We start from the raw sequence: 17,615 nt of genomic DNA on the forward strand, positions 1-17,615 counted from the left end.
CCCCAAAGAAGTTAGTTTTAAGCCCAAAAAACCCCCCAAAAGCCAAAAACCAGAAAACCTTGAGGGATTTTCCATTTTGAGGAGTTAGATATAATTACATACTACATTCCATGGGATTAGGGATTCTTTTTAGGCCAACTGATAACACCAAGCAAAAAGGAAAATGAAAATTGTCTTTATGGTTCTTGTTTGCCCTTGACTTTCACTTTAGGTGAAAAACTAGTTGTCACCACACAAGTAATAGTCCCAAAGTTGAGACCGTAACGATAGGCTTATTTAGAGAAGAGATTGCACTTAAATTCTTTATCCAAATGGGCTTTCAAGCTTCTTCATGGTTCAAGTCAGCTTAATTCAACTCCACGTGGAACTGGATAGTTTACTTGTTTTACTAGGTCTTACCAATTGCAGTAGCTTAGTATCTCGTGAAGCTGGAAAACATGAACCTCTGTGATTTTTGCCATCTTCTATCACACACAAAACACAACACACACACACACACACACACACACTATTCATGGTCTGCACCTAATTCATGTCCAATAAATGGTGATTCTGCATATCTTCCTCTTCCAAATTCCTCTTTTCCACCAGGCCCCACTCTCTTTACAGAACTGTCCTTGTTATCTATCCTTTATCCTTATCTAATCCCTCCTAGTTACTAAATTCTATACATGCTATTGAAAAAAAAATTGGTCATATAGCTTTCTTCTCAAATCACAAAACAATATACTATCTATGCAAAAACAAAATGAGGTTCATGGTGGCCTTTCACTTCTGCTGTGGACACTGCAGTTAATATGTTAACCCTCCAGTCAGTTCTGCTTCCCTGGAGAAACATACACATCAAAATCTATGCCACATTCTCTTTATTTTAAAAAATAGCTATTATGAAATGTACACAAAAATACTTTTCATATATTGTGACTCAGAGAAATATTAGGTATTAAAAATTCAGATTTTTAAGATTTCTGTTACTAATTATATTCTTGAATATTTCTAGTCTGGGATTCCATTTGTAATCATCATTGTTCTTTGAAATTCAATAAGCCTCTTGACTTCTTAAAAATGTTTTTAAAGGAGAGAGAACTATTCTCTATGTTTATTATGATTAGGTACAACAATTAGTAGGAAAATATAGAGACTAACAGAAACAATGGCTACATGCCTATAATGAGAAAATGTTGGAGAAATGGAAATACCATCTAGATGATAAGTTGATATCCATATATAAATATGCACGTATCCATGAGTTTGTGTGTGTGAGTGTTTTTCCTTTTGTATCATTCTACTTTAAATAGTTTTAGAATTTGAAGTATTTATTATGCCCCCCAGCCAAAACAGTGGAAGAAAGAAGCTTCCATGGGCCTCTGGTCACTTTTTAAGTACCATTATTGAATCAGTGTTCTTGGAAGAGACTGATGTGGTAAAATATTTCGGTTAATATCCCTTAAAGAATGTCTCATTGGGTAATGTTCCGTGGGTGGTCATATAATGAGACACTGGTATCTGTCTATGACACATACTATATCTGAAAGGAGGCACAGATAAAGGTAACTTGAATTCCATCCCTTTCTGCGTTTATATGATGCTTATCACCATGCTATCTAGACACCCAGACTAGAAGCTTTACGACAAACAAATTTTCCACCTCCATTCAATGAAATCAATGGACAATGAGTCTGGGCCGGCTCTCAAAGGGTTAATACACATACATGCTTCTGAGTAGTCAGAGATGAAAATGGACTGAACCAAGTGGCAACAATTTCCAATAATGTAAGCAACTGCTTCAGTGGAATACCACTGGAAATGAATCTTCTATATTATAAACATATTATAAGTGCATTTGCAGGCATCTAGCTATTTGTACTCTTTTTACCTAAACCAGTGACTTTTGTAAAAATATAGCTGTTCACAGTCCTAGTTTATTTTGAAGAGTAATAGCATGAAAATTTTCAAAGGAAAATATTTAACTATTTTTTCCTGAAGGAAAGAGCAAGTGTTATAGTGATTCTGTGTGTGTATGTGTATATATATGCATATATAATATATTATATATATTACTTTTAATTAAAAAGCATTAAAAGTACATATTCCTTTTTTGTATGTAAATACAACTTTTAATAAGATTGCCCCAAGACACTTCTTTTTCCTGTCCCATGATGGAATTGATACAACTAGAGCATGTTATGAAGACCAAACATGACTAAGTCCAACTGGACTTTTTACAAAGTCAAATTATAACAATAATGAAACTCTTAGAACATCTGTATTTTCTTTTGGAGAGTCTTTCACTTCCTTCCTCTTTCTAGCCTCTAACTTCCTTTGTTTTCTTTGAGTCTTGAACTGTAACCAGGACATTCTGGAACATAGATTTATTGATCTTGACCTCAGCTATAATTAATCCACCCGAGACAAGAATCAACTTCTGGCAAACACTGGTTCCCTCTCCCTTGTATCAATAATGCAAATTCACCTACTTGTTGGCGGTATCTGCTCTAGGTGTGGCTGAAAAAGAAAACCCAGAGAGCAAAGATGCAAGAATTATCTGTGATTCATTTAATGAACATGTATTGGGTACCATTTACGTACAGGCATGGGGAGGCAGTATTTTTAATTAATGGATATTAATTTTACTGTACTTGAAACTTTGAAATGCAAATGAGGTTTAAGAGGATGAGGAATGGCTTACAGTCCACATTTGTAAATCTTGTTCCCGTTCCACTGCCATATGGTATAGAAGTAAAATTATAATTCTATTTAGGTGGGAGGAGGTATTAGTGTAGATTAATCAAATATACTGGCAGCCAGGATGAATGAAACCTTAGTTAATACTAAAACCTCATTGGAACCATTAGTTCTGACCCCTTTATCAAAACTTTTACCCAGGCTGCTAGCAATTAACAAAATTGATGAATGTGACTTTCAGCCTTTTGCCTTTCTTCTACTGGTCATTTGTCAATCAGTAGCATTTATTAAGAATTCACTATATACAGAACATTGTGCAGACTTGAAGCCTCTAAATCCTGTTAAAGGAAAACTACTTAAAGAAGTATTAATAGGCTTCTTGAGACAAAGTTGTCACTTTTGCAAATAACTTAGTTCAATGGTTAAGAAATGGGTTTCTTTTTACACCAGACCTTCTCAGAGTCTTTAATCTTCTAACGCATTGTCAACAGACAAGAGGAGGATTTAGTATTCAGCATTTCCCTTCGTTATCCTTTGTTAACCAAGCACCAATTAATATTTCCTGGAAATAGTCTTCTGCAAATCTCAATCAATAGGAGCTGTGGTCACTGCTTTCAGAAAGGGCGGTTAATATCTCTATTGCCGAGGATGTTACAGAACCATAAATTTTGAGAGTAAAGAACGAACGTCAGAGATCACTTAACTCGGTGGTTCTCAAACCAAAGTGAGTATTAAGTTTTCCTTGGCAGCCATTACAAATTACAAATTCTCAAAGTCTGGCCTGCCCTCAGACTTAGTGATTTAGAATTTGAGTGGATAGAACCAAAACTCTTAAGTTGCTTTCTCAATTTTGATGGTGAACCAGGTGTGGAAAACACTGTCCAGGCCAAACCAATCAATGCCCAAGTGAAGGTAACATCCTTTCAAAGAATCTCTGAGCCTCATTGCCGAGGCATCACTGTTAGATAGCAGAGGACGACTTCCCTGGCCTCTCCCCAGTGTGTCAGAGAAGCGCCCTGAGCCCACAGGCCAGCAGTAGTAACACCAACAGCAAGGCAGACTGTTCTGCAAAGATGAGCTAGGCCGATCAATTTCTCTCTCTCAGCATTTTGTACCAGAAAATACAGAGACCCTGAAGTCACTGGGCCAACGGAACTGATATTGAAGATGCATAGGAAAAATTCATGAGACAAATTGGAACCATGATGGTTTTTGAAGCTAAAAAGAGGCAGAAGCTAGAGGGAAACAAGCTGTGAAGTACGAAAAAAAAAGAAAAGCAATAAACAAACTATATGGAGAGACTAAATCTTCCTAGCATTTCTAAAACTGTGGTATATACACCATATGATGCCAAATCAAATGCCTCTGGTGGAATACTCCATGGAAGGCACGTGCAGCCTGCCTCGCTTTTATTTATGGTCTGCCGAGACTCATGTCTCTGAAGTTCATTCAAAGTAGAGGTATTGGGAGGGGACATCTCTCGGACAGTGGTTCTCAGGCTTGGCTACATGTTAGAATCACCAGGGGGCTTTTAAAATATTGATGCCCAAGCCTCACCACAAAACAATCTCTGGAGGTGCTTTCTAGGCAAAAGTGTTTTTTTGATCACCAACGTGATTCCAAAACGCAGCTAAGATTGGGACATGCTGCTGGGGTAAATGAGACAAAGAGAGGGACATTTGTAGGTTCCCCCTCCTCCATCAGGATGAAGATGAAAGTGAGAGATGGGCTGAGATTGTGCTTGTGTTCATTTTTGCTGTATGGTAAGGTCAATATACTACGTTTTTTGATTTATGGTAAAAATATAGTTTCAACCTCAAATCACTTTGTTAAGGTAGAAAGTGAGTTTATTTTTTAAGGAAATATATTAGGTGACTAATAGAGCAGGTGGTAATCTGATAGGGCCAAAATCATGGTGGTGGAATGCAGATGAATGAGGTTTGGCAAACTCTGAGCCAGTCAGCAGCGAGAGGAGAAAGGAGCAAATGAGCGGAGGGTATCTGAGTCACATGATTGGTGACCTAGGGACAAAACCCTCCTCCTCCTCAGAGTTCCTAGAGCTTCTATCCTTCTGCTCAGCTTTTCCTTGCCTCCCACACAAAAGGATCCACATGACTACTCTCTCCCCAATACCTGTGAATGGGTCTCTGTATTTCTTACAAGGAAAAGAAACTTCCTAAGATAATTTCCTTGAGAGTAAAACTATATATGGGACCACATAGCTAATAAATGTATTTAATGTTCTCCTTTAAGTATGGGTCTCTGTTTTATAGCTGTAGTATATAAGCACGAAATCATAGGCAAATGTGTTCTTTTAAAGTTTAAGAAGGGTCTCTAGATGTTCCCTCCTTGTCTAGGGCTACTCCAGCGATCGGCTGACCACACCAGATCCAGCTTGAGCCCCAGAATGGCACTTCTGCACATGGGCCACCCTGGAAACACCGCTGTCCCAGATTTAAAAAGAAGCTAGAATTTAAAAAGTCCTGTCAAGCACATATCAAATGTGCGTATACACACACACAATATAAAACAAATGTAAGCATAACGAAACTGCAGCAGCCCAAATGAGTAGAACAACAAATAGGTAAGAAGTAATTTCTTACCTACTGGAAAGAGTTTATGGAGCAGCTAAGAAATAAATAGTATCTGCAAAAAGAGTAAAACAGGTTTGGTGAAAGACAGAGGATGGGACTTGAGGTAGGGCCCAGACTTGGGGTAACACATACCTGGGCACACAAGGAAGATGCTTTGTTTGATAGAAGGAAGACTGAGAGAAAAGAGTAGCCAAAAAAGGAGGTATTTGTTGCACGGTGTTCTGCCATAAAATCCATGACCAGGATTTTAAATATGGTTTAAGGATTAATTAGGAAAAATGTTATCATGTTAAAATGTCTTTATTTTAAGGGTAACATGAATTAAAAATTAACTAGGTTTAAGGCACTGTGCTGAGTACTTTCTACACTTTGACTCATTTATTCTTCCCAGCACATCTGCGAAGTAAGAATGAACACATGTGCCATTATACTGGGGAAGAAATGGAAGCCAAGAGATGTCAAGTATTTTGTCCAAGACTGGTAAGAGTTAACGGTAAGATTTGAACACAGACCTTAATCCTATAAATAGGATTAAGTGAGTGCTATAAATATGTTCAGTAGTCAAAACAGATGTGAAGCCAGTTTCACATGGAAAGAGAAATAAGTGGCCTGATTAATCCACTTCTTGGATCCTGGAATTTCTGTTTTGCAAGAGTTAATTTTTCTCATTAAAGTTTATACAATAAAAATATGCTTGAACAGAAATTTGGAAGAGATCCCAAAGGTTATGAACAGCACACTATAGGAATTTAGAGAATCTGAGGTGTTGCAATGATTAAAAATTTGTGTTTTATAAAACATGCATCAAAACTGGAAATGTTTATTGTTCAGTTAAAAATTAGTGCTTTAAATCGATAAATTAACTAAAACACAGGCACAAGGTGCTGTTTTAAGTATATTGCTAAAGATCTTTCAAAAACCATGTGTTCTCTGAAAAATGTATAATGAAACACTTATATTGTATGGAAAAAAGTGACTAAAGAATGCTTGGCAATCATTTTTCACATCAATCCAAATGCTTCACACCCATGTCTCAAGGGAACTTACATGCTTAGTAAAATTCTCTATGCTCCTAAAGGACATGGAGGGAGTCTTACTTGCTGTATCTTACAGCAGAAGAAACAAATTTGGCAGGAAAACACCCATGATGGCAGAGAGTATTGTTAGGGTAGCAGCTCTTTAAGGATGGGGGAGATAACCACCTTCCCGGAAAAACGTGGAGGATAAATACAGAGGAAAACCTTCTTAGCTCAAGCATCTAGGATTACTTCTCATTTCCGCCTTCATTAGTCTATTTGGATCTCATTGATGTCATGTAGGGTTTTGAATAAGTTTGTAGCATGGAAAATAAAAAGACAAAATTGTAAGTGTCTAAAAGCATTTTTGAAATCATATGTGTTTCTGCTAATATGCGTATTTGTGTCAATGAAAACACACAAAGATCCAAAATCTTCCTTCTCTTTTTGAGTTAAGGGTACATTTTGCAGATATTTTTATTTTGGGTCATAGGAACACTAAAAAAATAAGTGAAAGAAAAAGAGAGAGAACAAAACTTCCCTGAGACTCTAGTTCACATGAATTTGGATGATTCCAATTACCTCGCCATGCTTGAATCTATCTGTCTGCACTAAAAAGCCATGTGCTTTTGGAAGCCTCCATAACAATATGCCACATATAATCACAATTACATAATTATACAATATAAAAACAATTACTTAAGTAACATTACTGGTTAACCCTGGTAATTACCTGTACATGTATGTGGGCAAACAGGCAATTTTACTACAGAAGACAGCTCTGTTTGAAATTGTTTTTATGATGAAATTGCGGCAGTTGCAAAAAAAAAAAAAACTCTCAAAACTAAAAAGGCACAGCTTTGATTGCTTGGCCTGGGAATAAACTTTCCAGAATGCTTTTCAGATTTGGCACAGAATAATGCTGCAAGCCAGAGAATCAAAGGCGACTTGCTGAAGAACATTTGTGTCGGGTTGGTAAATAATTCAGCAAGATTTTTTAGGTTGGTTTGAAACTTTAAACAGGAGACACTCTAATTGAGAGTAAAGTTGGAGAACTAGATATGGGTACAAGTGAAATCATGCTTGCTCCTGCTAATAATAGGGTTACATTAGCCAAATAAGGTTCTCTAGAATCCCTGCCTCCCAGAAACTGGGACTGGAACAAGAACAGAGGTGGTGGGGCCAGAAACCCAGAGCTTTTCTCTGAGGAAGGAATATCTCACTCAAACCTAAACCTGACAAACAGCTCCCTCCAAAAATATTTAAATGTTGTGTGTTGCACTATGGGTTGTGTGATCCATTTGGTTAATTTAGTTCAATGAGGTAGTTATTTTTCAAGAAAAGAAAGACAAGTAAGCTCACCAATGTAGTGGAAAATAAATCAAATGATTTGATTGAATTGACTTTCACATAGTCAAATTGTTGGCTGGGGAGATGGAGCCAGAGATGAACTGAGGCGATTCCCCACACAATTTTCTTGATGCTCTATCAATGGCTTAACGTTATGAACATTGCCTGGTGTAATTCATGACGGAAGTGAAACCAAAGGATGATGCATCAATTAAAGCAAAAAAACAAAATATTGATGGGATCATATGTTAAGAAAGGACTCGTTCAGTGGAAAACTTTAAAAATATATTTTTCCTGCTTTATTTTGTTTTTCATAAATCACTTTCTTCTTAAAATTTGACTCAAGATTTAATTCAATGTGTGTTTCTCTTTGCTGCTAAACTTGTTAAAGAGATGTACTGCTTTGCCTATAACTGTGGATAGAGCTTGATGGATTGGAATTAGTCTTTGGGTGGTGAACATGTTGTAATCTACACAGAAATCAAAATATATAACGATGTACACCTGAAATTTTTATAATGTTATAAACCACTGTTACCTCAATAAAAAAAAATAAAAAATAAAAAAATACACAGTACCGAAGAGAAATAATTTTATTTATCTAATAGAGATTGACTTTTTTTCTTATACGTATCTTTGTCTTCTGATATATCACAGTACTACAGTTTCTTAGAATTTCTCAGCTAAAAAATGTGTAACAATCTATATTTATTTTAAAGAGAATATTTCTTTGTAATGAATTACGGAAAAGTAAAGATAAACTAAGTATACTATGCAGCAGATAAATCAAGTTAAATTTGGCTGAAGAGAAGTTTATAAAATGGACATTCACCCCCAAACTAGCCTTTGAATTATTAAAAAGACACAAATGCAAACATCACATAGAGTGAATTACGAACACTGAGTGTCAGTTCTTTCCAGCTGTTTAGGTATGTGGCAATGAAATGACCCATGGACAAGAAAAATACACACGTTGGTTCTGCAATCTGCACTAAATAATCGGAAGCAGAGGCAGGCACACAAGTTCTAACACTTGTGCACTCACATAGGGATTCCTCGGAAAGGGGGTTAAGAAGGCGCAGGGGGATAGACTGATCTTTTGGGAAAAACAAAAAAAATAGAAGAATGAGGTTTGAAATTCTCCAGATACCAGCACATGAACTCTCTCTTCGTTTTTCAAGAAAATAAGCCAAATAAAGTCATCTTCGTCTTACTAATAAAAACTTGGGAAAATACAACCACTACAAACAGGGGTACATCCTAGAAAGACAAAGATAACCCACAAAAAGCTTATCTGAGATGTTAGGATTTAAGGAATGTTCAGTTTTCCCTTTGATACTGGACTACCAATTTCTTAAAATTTATTTGAGTTATGGTTGCCGGGTTAAGAGGTACTCACTTGTAGGTAACTCTGGCATGCTGCTAGGTGGATAATAAAACTTTGGTGGAGATCTAATGTTTACTTTTGCCAGCACTTTAAGTCATTCAGTTATGACTGCAACAATTTTGGCCTGGTCTGATTTTATAAAATTGATGTTCAGTAATGATGATGGCAGAATTTAAGCTTAGCTTAAAAGGAAAATCTATGTTTAGTAGAAGTCTGGAGCAAAATCAAATTAGATTCATAAATACATTACTCATTAATAGTAATGACTTGATTGCTACAGTGCTTTATAACTTTCAAAGGATGTCATATTGGTTATCTTTTTGACACTCAAAAAACTCTGTTTTACTGGAGGTGAGTGTTATCTCTACCTTACAAAGGAATTAACAGGTTCAAAGAGTCTACATGGCTGTCCTCATTCTCTCAGATCCCTCCTTGAAGTCCAGTGGCCTGCGGTTGAGTGTTTGGGTATGAACAGGAGGCATGCACCCTCCGTGGTACTGGGCCAGGCCTTTGACCCACTTTAGTCATTTGGAGGCCACTATGGGCTACAGTCCTGTCACGTGGCCTGTAATGTACGCATTGTTTGGCCCAAAGCTCATCATGGAGTAGAATGAGGACCATGGAAGCAATCTGAGCTTAGACTGAATAGTGCTGCTTAGAAGCTAGCCAGAGAAGTATAGACACTAGGAGGCCAGGGGAGTCAGTCTGAGGCACACAGTGTGAGACAGAGAAAGATTGAAAGCAGGTCAGAGTAGAAAGCATAAATCCGAGCTCTACGCTTTGCCCAGCCTAACTTGCTTTCTGCTAAGTGGATGGTTCAGGGGTACACAAGATTTAATTTTTTCAAAATAATTTTTATGATTACCTTTTAATGATTTAGAGAACTGCCCAATTCCCCTGAAATGAGATCTCCCCAAGGAAGTGCTTCATGAGTCCATCATATTAGAATTGTTTAAGCCACAGACTACGCTTTGCCTGATAAATTCAAAGCATGATGTACTGAATAGCCAGGAAACTATCTCATCTCAGAAAAGTTTAGAGGGTGATTCTGAAATCAAATTGCCTTGTGTTTAAATCTCAGACATGCTACTTGCTAATTGAGTCAGTTTTGGTAAAGTACTCAATCTCCCTTTCTTTAGTTTCCTTTTCTGAAAAAATGGGAATGATAAAAAGAACTCCTACTTTTCATAGTCTTTTTGTGAAGATTAAATAAAATAATCCACATAAAGCATTTAATGAGTGAGTCATAATATGAGCTCTTATTTGGGAGGCGTTTTGGAAACACAAGCAAAATTATGTGTGTGACAGAACTTAACGACATCCTAATCATTGTTCTCACACGAGCCCCAGGCAAAATACTGCTTTTTGTCTCTATAAGTGATTTGCCTATTCTGAGCCTTTCATGTAAATATAATCATACAATATGGGACTTTTTGTGCCTGGCTTCTTTCACTTTGAATAATGTTTCCAAGGTAATCCGTGTTGTAGCGTGTGTCAGTACTTCATTCCTTTTTATGGCTGAATAATAGATATATTATTGTGGTAAATAGATAATACTATATGTGTAATAATACTCACTGTATGTATATACCATATTTTGCTCAATCATTCATCAGTTGATGGACATTTGGACTGCTTTTACTCTTCATCTATTAGGAATCTTGGAGCTGTGAATATTCATGAACGAGTTTTTGTGTAGATACATAGTCTCAACTCTCTTGCACATATACCTATATGCAGATTGCTAAGTCATATGGTAACTCTGCTTTTAACATTTTAGTAAATGCCAAGCTATCTTCCAAAGTGGTTGCACCATTTTACATTCCTTCCAGTAGAGTATAAGTATTCCAATTTCTCCACATCCTTACCAACACTTGTTATTGTCCTTTTTAAAAAAATTATGACCATCCTAGTGAGCGTGAAGTAGTATCTCATTGTGCATTGATTTGCGTTTCCCTAATGACTAATGATGTTGAGCACCTTGTCGTGTGCTTATTGACCATTTGTATATCTTCTTTGGAGAAATGTCTATTCAAATCCTTTGCCCATTAAAAAAAAAATGGGTTATTTGTCTTTTTGTTACTGAGTTGTAAGGCTTCTTTATATTTTCTGTATAGTAGATCCTTATCAGATATGAATTGTCTTTTAATTATCTTAATAGTGTCCCTTGAAGCACATACATTTTTAATTTTGAAAAAGTCTAATCTATCTATTTTTTTAGGTGTGATATCTAAGAAATCAGTGCCTAATCCAAGATCACAAAGATTTATGCATATCTTTTCTTCTAGGACTTTTATAGTTTTAACTATTACATTTAGGTATTTGATCCATTTTGAGTTAATTTTTACAGACTGTGTGAGTCAGGAGTCCAACTTCATTCTCTTGTATGTGGATATTCAGTTGTCTTATCACCTTTTGTTAAAAAGACTATTCTTCATTGAATTCTCTTGCCTTGTCTAAAATTAATAATAAAATAAATGTATAGGTTCATTTCTAAACCTAATCTATTTTGAGTTCATTTCTGTGTATGGTGTGGGATAAGGGTCTAAGTTCATCTTTCTGCATGTCACCATCCAAACGTCCTGATGCCATTTGTTGAAAAGAGGACCATCTCTTCCCTCTTGAAATTGCTTTGGCGCCGTTGTCTAAAATCAATTCGTCAAAAATATAAGGGTTTATTTCTGGGCTCTCAATTCTGTTCCATTGATCTATATGTCTATCCTTATGAGTTGGCAATTTTTTAATTTTTCTATTAGGCATACATGGTGAGGGAGCACGTTCTGTTCACATTGGTAATTCCATGTCACTCTTTCTTCTAAAGAAAATAAAGCAAAATAAAGCAGAATATAAACTAAAAAATGTAAAGTAAGTCACAGCTTAAAGTAAATGATAGACTACTGGAAGAAGAGTTCCGAAAATAATAAGAACTGAATTTGAATTTTAACTAACAGAGTATAAGATAATGGAAATTCCCAGCTGATAGCTTCTCATTTTTGCTAAATGAAAAAAGAAGATTGATAAGAAACACTGCAAAAAATAGAAGGTGCAAGGGCAGGGTTTGGGGTAGAGGTTGTACCAGTACTGATAGACGACTGTGTCACAGGATACTTCCCTGAAATTGACTTTCCTGCCACAAAATATATCTTTATTATTCCCTTGGCAGTGGGCTAAATTAAAGAGCAGGGAAAAGGAAAGACCTGTTGACAGGATTCTACATGCAGTCAATGGTAGCCAGTGTCCTGGGAAGGAGGACTCACGGAACACTACCATTCCTGATGCAGTGCACATGTTGTACTCAGGAAGGACTGGAGAGACAACTCTCCACAGTCAAAATAGGATTTGCATATGCTGGCTTAGTTGATGGACAGCGGAGGCTCCTCTACCTTCCTCAGGCATTTAGCTGTACTTGCGGTCAGCCTTAAGGAATTCTGCCTATGGGATGTGGAAGGCTTAAAAAATCAAGCTAAGGCAGATGGCAGCAGGAGCACTGCCCATATCCTCTTCTCAAACAGATCTGTTCTGACACTGGAGATGTTGGGAGAAACCACTCTAGAAAAGATGGAGAACTAGATTCGATTTGTTCCAGTCCTGCTTGAATTAGTAGTCATTTTGTTTAATAGCGTGATACAAACGGAGGATAAGCATACTAGAAAATGTCACAGAGTTGAAGCTAGAAACATGATAGTTCACTAACAAAAACAACGAGTAAATAAGCGATCCATTCTGTCCTCCAAAGGACAAGATGATGGCACTTGCTCCCATGTAGAGCAGAAGAGATCTCCAGAGTCATGTGACTATTTAATAAGATTTACCTAGCTACTTTATTTTTAATTTTTAAAGATTGGTCCTGAGCTAATTTCTATTGTCAATCTTTTTTTCTCCTTCTTCTTCTCCTTTTCCTCAAAGCCCCCCAGTACGTAGTTGTATATTCTAGTTGTAGGTTCTTCTGGCCGTGCTATGTGGGCAACGCCTCAGCGTGGCTTGATGAGCAGTCCCATGTCCGTGCCCAGGATCCGAACCAGGTGAAACCGTGGACTGCCGAAGTGGAGTGTGCGAGCTTAACCACTCAGCCGTGGGGCTGGCCCCCTAGCTACGTAAAATAAATTTTTTTAAAAACCCTAAACTGCTAAAGGCTGAACAGTGGAGTGGTTAAGAGAGTGGATGCCAGGGCAAGACTCCTTGAATATGATTTCCAGCTTTGCCACTTACTGCTATCTCTGTGAACCTGGGCAAGGAATTTAACCTCTCCCAGTCTCTGTAGCCTCTTCTGCAAAAGCGGTGAACATTGTAACTTACCTCATAGAGTTGTAGTAAAGATTAAATGCGTCACTAATTGGAAAGCACTTATGAACACCTGAAACTTATTCAGTGCTATGTAGGTGCTTGCTATGATAGTACTTCTTATTTTCTTTTACCATACATTCTTTTCAATTCCAACAAAAAGAGTAGGGGGTCATTTAGAGCTTAAAATATCAGTTCATCCCACTTTTGAAGTAAAGTTAGTGTATAAAGTAGTATCAATATTATTTGATGATAGGTAGTAAGAAGTCTAATTTCATGTTTAATAGAGTATTCAAAGTACTAATTACATGGTGTCCTTGATTCATAGTGAAATCAGCACTTCTGAAAAGAAGAGTAAAAAGTAGATAAAAACCCTTCAAAATGAAAAGTAAATCTATAATTATGGAGGTAATAAAAACAATTACTTTCGAAAAAAATTTTTTTTTGAGGAAGATGAGCCCTGAGCTAACATCTGCCTCCAATCCTCCTCTTTTTTTTGCTGAGGAAGACTGGCCCTGAGCTAATATCCGTGCCAGTCTTCCTTTACTTTATATGTGGGATGCCTGCCGCAGCATGGCTTGATAAGCAGTATAGGTCTGCACCCGGAATCCGAACCAGCAAACCCCTGGCTGCCAAAGTGAAGCATGCTAACTTTAACCGCTGCACCACGGGGCCAACCCCTACTTTTGGAATTTTTGCATATAAATAACTATGTTTTTATAAAATAGTTTTTACTCAGAAAAATGGGACAAATTTGTTTACATTATTTTCATAATAGATGTGCTACTGAAAAGTTAAGTACCAGCAAGATATTTGAAAATTTAATAGATCCTTTTGGTGAAGTGACAAATCGTTTCTGTAATGCGAATTATTTTACTAATTTAATTTATATATATATATACAAGTGTTTAGAATTTAAAGTAAAATCAAGAAATATTTGTATAAACAAAAGTTAATGTGCAGTTTCTGAGATGCATTGGCATCTCTAAGTGGTTAGGAGAATCAACATCCCTTTTGTCTGTGGTCATTAAAGCCTTTGGACACTGCCACATGAGAAATAGATGCCCTCCTGGGTTCTAGCCAAAGTTAAGATCAAGATACGGCATGGGGCTGTTTAACACGGCCTATGGAGTTTGGAACTAAAGAAATTTCATCCCCTCTTATGTAGAAGAGAGACAAGCCACCAACAACTCCCTCGTGAGATGGTCCCCTTTCATCCAAGTGAATGCTGGAGCTGCAACTGAGATCTTCACACCTCTCTGGCTCAGTCTTCACTTTATGTCTAGTTTAGCTTTCCTGTTTTGCATTCAGTTTTTTTCCTCCTATTTCTCATCCTACCAAAATCTGAAGAATTTTGTGTTTGATAATGCTTCTCAGAGAAATTTCAGCCTCCCTGCTGTCCTTCTCTATTCCTCACCATCCTCCTGTTTTTTCCATAAAATCAATTTCTATTCACCATCTTCCTCAACCTGGCTGCTATAGTTTCTCCAGCCATCCTGTCAGAGTTTTATGGTTTGTTTGCACCTACGGTATGTAATGCTACACTGTTCATTGTGGTTGCCAAGCAATGGCATATCATTAACCCCCAAGGGAATTCCTAAGTTCCCAAACACACTCATTCAAGAAGGTCACCCTCAAGACATCTGCCTGCATTTCTGACCTGCTGAGGATAAGCAACAGCTGTTGGGCCATAGTTAGCTCATATTGTATCCATTGTCTACTGCAAATATTATACCCCAAGAAATCCCATGCTTCCTACAAGGTGATATAATTGTTCTGAGATGCTAACCCCACCAGCTGGGTCTGTTCGCGGGCAGAGTAATTCCCCCTGAGGAGTGCTGGTTACTGTTCCCAGGAATGCTCTCCTCTGGAGAGACTATGCACTACCAATAAGGAAACTCTTTACTCTATGTAATCCTGGGGTCACCCTTGCCTGTGGTACCCGTAACAGTTCGCAGCTGTCCTTCTGACAGCTCTCCATTGCCAGCCCCGCGGGAATATATCTCAAAACTTTTGTTTAATGTGCAGTGCTCACCCCCAGCTCCATTCTTATCAATCACTGTTTTAGGCAAATAGATGTATTCATTTATTATTAGCTATTAACATTAGTTATTATGTATGAGTTTATTAATTTCCCCCTACATACCTTGCCTCGTATCTACTTTTGCTGACAATCTGATCTCCCATGTGGCATCCCCTCGCTTAATTCTTCCCAAATTGCTTCAGTCTAGTCATCCTTCAAAATCAGGCTCAAGTCTCACCATCTTCCTTGGAACCCATCCTCAACTGACCCAGTGTGAGATTTATGCCCCCTCAATGTCTTTTAGTACTTTTTATTTCTACCACTGATTTGGGTGTTACCACATTTTTTTTTCTATAGAATTCCAGTATTTTAGAGTTGGAAGGGACCTTAGATAATAGTATATCTGTTTGCTCTTTAATGCAAGTGATTAACTGAGGCCCAGAGAACCTGAGTGACTTTTGCAAGGGCCCAACCTCCCTTCCTCTGAACTCAAGGGGATCTGAGTCTCTGTTGTTCACAGCTGGTGTCTTGACATTTAAGAATAAGGCACTGGCCTGCGGCTTTGAAGCAGAGAGAAAAGGGAGCCTAAACATATATACGTGTATATACATATTGCCATATACATACACATATGTGTGTGTGTTTGTGTACATATATATGTGTGTTACATATGACTACATCTTTTACTCTCTTTTATTGTGACTTTCTTGAGAGCCATGACTATCTTTGACATAGTCACATCTGGAGCACCAACTGTGCCTCTTTCATGGTAGGTCTACAATAAAAGCTGGTTGTCTATGATGGTGAGTTTCATCTGGTCCTTAAGAAACTGTCTCAAGAAGATATGCAAGTCTTAAAGTAAGAAGATGAGGGCCTCAACGAGTTGTGAACCCCTCTGGGACTTCCTCTCTACCTCCGAGAGTTCCAGGTGTTGCTACATTCCCACTCTACAGTTGTTATTTGAATGCCACCCTCAAGCACCAAGTTTATAGGAAAACCCTCTGACTACAAGGTGACATCCCACTGCTCCCTGAAGTTCCAGAGAGCAGTCAGCCCAAGGGGCCGCCTGAACATCAAGATCTATCTGTGGCCTTTGGAAACTCCATCTGGTGTGGTGGTCTGCTGGCAAGAGAATTGACATGATCTGCTGGGACATGAGACTTCCTGGGACAGGCTTACTTTGGATTTGACCTAACTAGTGCAGACAAGTTAGCTGTAGTTTGAAATTTTTAAGGGCCATTTGCAATTACCATGGCAGAGCCATTCAGAGAAGATGATGGTGCAACTTTAGAGCAGGCCTGCCTGAAGTCATTGCCCCGCCTCCCTCACTCCCAGGACCCCTCATCTTTTCCTCCATCTCCTTGCAGTCTGCACCTGTTGGTCCTTCTGAGCACACAATCCTGACCCTGCCTAGACGGAGCCTGCCTTGGTGGCATTCTCAGCTCAGACTCATTTATTCCCTGTCAGAACTAGCCTCCTCCCGGGCTAAAATCCAGTGACAAAAATACTTTGAATTAAGTGGGAAACACAAGCTGTCTGCTGCTCAGGAAGGAACAGCAAGACCAGACCTGTCCTGAGACTAGGTGAACTTTTCTACCAAGGTAAAAGTGAAATTTTAGCACTCACACCTTTTTTGGAAAATACGCATAAGAAGACATTCCTGTTCTGAAATACCAAGGGGGTGGAAATGGATCATTAGGGAAACTTGATAGGCATGAGAAAGCACTTACACGGCTCCTCTGACCCCTGACGTTCTGGTCTCCTTCAGACCCCAGGAAGTGGTGTGACTCCAGCCAATTTTTGCTTATCCACGGTGACTGGGGCAGGGGGAGCATGGCTAATGGAGGTCCTTTGTGAATTCTCAAGCCTTGTTTTAGTCATCAATTCCATCCTTCTTCCCCACCAAACCTTTTAGCAGAGCTGCTAAGTGGCGGGGCTGGAGTCTCAGTGCCCAGCCAAGCTTCTGTTGAGGTGCTCACTTAACTGGGACAGAGGACTCAGCTCAGGTCCATGGACCACAGTAAATTAATGAATAGAAACACTGAAAGATTGCTCAGAGTGAAGAGATTCCCAGCTTCCAGGGAAAAGGCTGTGGTAACCGAAAGTAAGGGGAGCTGTGCCTGCCAGAAAGGTATGGCCCCTTATCAAGATTTAAGTATACGCCCTAACTAGCCTCCATGCATCCTGGGGAGCCCGGTGATTTGCTTATGGGCAAAAGTACCCGTTCCTACTCCTAAATCATGGTTAAATTCCTTCTTTGGATATAACTGGTGTTGATG

The sequence above is a fragment of the Equus asinus genome, chromosome 3 (genome assembly GCF_041296235.1).
Source record: "Equus asinus isolate D_3611 breed Donkey chromosome 3, EquAss-T2T_v2, whole genome shotgun sequence".
Classification (NCBI taxonomy): domain Eukaryota; kingdom Metazoa; phylum Chordata; class Mammalia; order Perissodactyla; family Equidae; genus Equus; species Equus asinus.